The 4764-nt window shown below is 25.5% G+C and overlaps 1 long non-coding RNA gene across 1 annotated transcript; it reads left to right on the forward strand.

Annotated features, from left to right (window-relative positions):
• The first annotated feature begins 1046 nt into the window (after nt 1–1046).
• On the forward strand, nt 1047–1394 carry LOC131642972 (uncharacterized). Its single transcript, XR_009296104.1, has 2 exons — nt 1047–1255; nt 1343–1394. It is a non-coding gene; the product is annotated as an uncharacterized LOC131642972 (long non-coding RNA).
• Nucleotides 1395–4764: the final 3370 nt, after the last annotated feature.

The raw sequence follows: 4764 nt of genomic DNA on the forward strand, positions 1-4764 counted from the left end.
GGATAACCCTATATTTTTAGAGATTCTAAGTTCGCGAGTTTATTAAATAAAGGGAAGGTGTTAGGCACCCCTTATTTCCCTTGTACTCAAGGGGACCCCCTATAGATCTAGGTTTTTTAAGGTTTCAAAAGCATTATTTTCATATTTATAAAAGAAACGGGATTTATTTATTTATTAGGGGACTCGCTTCAATTTTTGATTGAATGCCTACGTATCTCCTTATGGAGAATCAGAGTCCCAATTCGTAGTTCGGGTTTTGGTTTGTGTTTTTTATAGGATTGTATAATTACTTTCAGATTCTCCTTTGAATTTCGTCAGGTTTAGAAAATAAGGTAATTGTGGGCGTAGTTCGAAGTTTAGTAAAAAAGACAATAGTACAATCCTTTTTTATGAAATTAATATTGATTTGGTATTAGTAAAAGGTTTGAGATTTTGATTAAATATGTTTATGACAAATAAATTAAAATTTAGTGAATATATGTGTTAAGAAAAATATTTGAAAGTTAATAAAATAAGAGATTTATCCTAAAATACAACTATATCCAAATTGGTGATTTTTTATAAAATATATTAAATAACTATATATTATGTATTGAAAAAAAAAATAGAAATTTATAATGAATAAGTTTAGTAATTTAATTAATTAAAAGACACAGTGGTGTTAAACTAAAATTGGAGGTGTATTAGAAAAGATAATTAGGTGCAGATGTAAATCTAAACCCAATAAGCTATGAGAGGTGTATTTTTCACTGCTTTTGTAAAAAAGAGTGAAAATGGGGTGTAGAACTCATTGGGCTAGGCCCGTTACTAATTAGTGAATATCCGCTGGATCCAGTGTGGACTGGACCAGGGAGGTTATAATACGCTTGCATAATTTAATACGTTGATTTAATCAAACGGCTCCCAAGGTCTAGCCTCGGGGCCATTGATCTAAAGTAATTTAAATGGATGGCTGTGATTTAATGTAAAATAGGTGCACGTTATTTAATAACAGTAAGGAAAGATGGAGAATCATTTAATTATGTTTTTTCCAATTTTATTTCATTTTCCAATCCAACGTTTTCCTTTCTCTCTCTTTATAAACGATCTTCCTCCCCCCTCTTGCCTCTGTCTCTTTGTTCCACACAAAAACAACAACAACATCCATGAATCCAAAACCCAGAAAACTTGGATCATCCCCTAACCCCAAAATCAAATCACAAGCATGCAATTAACAACATTCAACATGTGAATCATAACCTCGCAAAACTAAGTGGTTTATCGATTTACCTTTTGTTGCGATTCTTCATACGAATTCTTCCGGTTTCCGAGTTTTCCTGAGCTTTCCCTGTTCGATTTTCAGGTGCAGAGACAAGGTGAAAGTGGCGCGGCTGAGCAAGAGGGCGGTGCGGCAGCGATTTGGGGTTTCAGATGTGAAACCCAAATCGTAAACGGCGGAGGGCTTCTTTGAAGCTTTAGATTTAGAGTTCACTCGAGATTCTTCTACTCCTTCTTCTGAATTTTTTCAGTGATTTTTACTCGGTTCATTTTTCGGTCCTTTTTTTCTATGTGATTTTTTTCTTCCCTTCTGAATTAGAAATAGGGTTCAATTTATAGATTTTAGGAATTGTATAGATTAGGAAATTATTGAATTTGTTCTTATGAAATTAAATTGATTTCGATTTGGTTTGTAATTAGAATTTTGAATTAGGAAATTAGATATTTGAGCTTGTTCATGATTCAGATTCGTTTTTGATTCAGTCTCCATTATTAGGTATTTGATTCGGATTTTACTGTAAGTTTAGGGATTTGAATTGAATAATTTTAATTTATTGCTTTGTAACCGTTCTTGAGATTCATGAGATTCTTTAGTATTAATCTCTTTGTCTCTGTTTTTTTTTTTAAATTTGGAAAGGAAAGATTGGATTTTCTGTAATTGACTTGGTGAGGATCTCCTATAATTGAAAAAAAAAACGTTTTAATTTTCTGAGATTTCTGAAAAATCGTGACTTTGGATTCCGTTGGTTTTGTCACGGGTAAAGGTTCGATGAAGATGTATGAAGCATGAAAATAGTAACAATTGAGTGATTCTTTTTTCTTTTCTTTTTTTAAATAAAATAATTTCATATATACCAATTTCTAATATAATATTACTAATAGTAATCAAAATTTAAAAAAAAAAGATATAGAACAAAATTTTGAATTAAATTATTTGAGTTTTAAAAGGAAAAAATAGTAATTGAAAATAATAACACTAATAACTTTTTTAAATAAAAAGTAATGTTAACCAAATCAAAATAATAACTAAACCAATATTTAATAATAACACCTGACGTTAGAATTAAAAAAAATGCCAAAATTGGATTAAATATAAAATGGTTACCATAATAAAAAGATATTATTCTAAAAAATAACAAAATTTGAATAGATCTAAAATGATTATAATACTAAAAAAAATAAAAAATAAAAGATTTCTAAAGTGGCAAAATTTTAAAGTACGACAATGTAAGGATGTGGGGATTTGAAACTGACTATTAATTTTATTTGACTTAATCTAAAATATAGGAACTATCCAAAATAATAGCAGCTCATTTTAATGGACTCATTCCTTTTTTTTAAGAAAATAATTATAATAACTATACTAATTTCTAATACCATAACTAGAATCAAAACTTAAACAACATTAAAATTTGGTTTTACTATTTTCCTTTGAAATAGTAACCGAACAATAATGCTAATAATAGATATATCTTTTTTTTTTTTTATAAAGTATAATAAAAAGGTAATTAAATTGGACTAAAAATAATTAAAATAGTAAAAGAAGGTTAACATTCTAAAAGTAATGAAATTTAAAACTCATATGAAGGGATCGAACTCGTGACCCTATGCTCGGAAGTTTTACCTCTTTACCAATTGTACTATTTGATTTATTTGAAATATAAAGACATTTGAAATGATATAAAGGGCAAGTAAATATTTGTTACAAATAATTTAAAATACGCTATATGTTTTGGAATATGCCGAATAAATTAATGTCAAAATGTTAGTAAATATAAACTATAAATTATGAGACTCCAGTTTAAAACAATTCGATTGTTAGAAATATGGCGGGCAAATTTGGGGTATGACACAATTGAAATTGATTTTTTTAGTTGTAAATGATAGTCACTTTATTAACGATAGAAATTGATTTGTCTAGTTGGAAAGTGAAAATCATTTAACTTGGAGGGACTTGGATTTGAGACCTCATAGGTAAAAATGTATGTAGAGAATTTTTTAATATTAGTAGAAATCATGGAAATTACTTGTTTAAAAATTACTTTATAAGAAACAATTTTGGCTTTTTTATATTATTCATTGATAACCGTTTAAAAATGAAATTAAAAGTAAAAGTTAATTTGGTATTTAAAAAATAAAAAAATCCAACGTGTCAGTCCAGTCACGGTTTAAAAGTATGAAAAGAACCGATTTAGAAGTAGGAAAAAATTGATTTGAGAAAAATATTAGTAGAAGGACTAATATGATCCGGTTAAATTTTGTAAAGGATTAAGTTGGGTCAATTTTTTTGTGAGGGACTAATTTGACTCGTGTAATATTTGTGAGGGAGCAAAATGGGTCTTCACTCTTCTATTTAATCAATCATATATAACAATTATATTATTCAATCTTTTAAACATACCTAATATTAATGTAGAATTATACTATTAGTCAACACTCAAAGTGAATTGTAATTTTTATAAAAAAATTGTGATTGGTTGTTTATAAAATTACATTCGTTTCTATACAAGTGTTTTTTCTAAATAAATTATATATTTTATTATTAATTATAAAATATTTCTAATGAACTTAAATTTATATTATTTGAATTATATAATTCCAAAAATTTATATCACAATTATTTTTACTTATTTTTATTTAATATAATAAAACAAATATTTAAAAATATATTATTAAACAAGCTATTTCTTGCTATTTCAAAAAACAGATTTTACAAATTATACTACCAAATATATTTTTTCAGTTCTTAATTTTTAAAACAGTTTACAAAAATTGAATTACCAAATGACTTTTTTCTCAAAAACAGTTTTGTAAAATAGATTTGTAAATATATTTTAAAAACTAAAATTCAGAAGAGATTCAAATATACCCTTAATTTTTATATTTTTTAAAAACTATTTTATAAATCAATTTTAGAAAAGAGTTTTGAAGAAAAAAATAAAAGAAAATATGTTTGATAATTGTGCTTTTAAAATTTATTTTAAAATTTTAAGCAAAAAACGCCTAGATTTTTTTATAAAACTTATGCTACTATGTAAATTCAAATAAATTAATAAAAACAAACATTAAGGGCCTGTTTGAATGAGTTTTTGTTTTTAGTTTTTAAAATTCTCTTTTAAAAATTATTTTTAGAAACTGTTTTTGAAAAATAAATAGAAGAAAAATTGTTTGGCAATCTAGTTCTTGAAAATTGTTTTAGAGTAGAGAAAATAAGAAAACTTGTTTGACAGTATATTTTTCAAAAAAAATTTAAGCAAAAAATAACAAAATTATTTTTGATAATTTATTTCTAAAATATGTTTTAAAATATTAAATCGTAAAATGTAACAAAAAAATTATTTTAAAAGTCATGTCCTGACACAACCATGCATCCAATTACACCTCACTTTTATTTTAAAAAACTTTTAATGACATGGCATTTTGTTGATTTTTTATTGGTTGAATGTGTAAAATAATTTACACTGACAGTGTATATATATATATATATATATATATATATATATATAT

This window comes from Vicia villosa, unplaced genomic scaffold, assembly GCF_029867415.1.
Source record: "Vicia villosa cultivar HV-30 ecotype Madison, WI unplaced genomic scaffold, Vvil1.0 ctg.006261F_1_1, whole genome shotgun sequence".
NCBI lineage: Eukaryota > Viridiplantae > Streptophyta > Magnoliopsida > Fabales > Fabaceae > Vicia > Vicia villosa.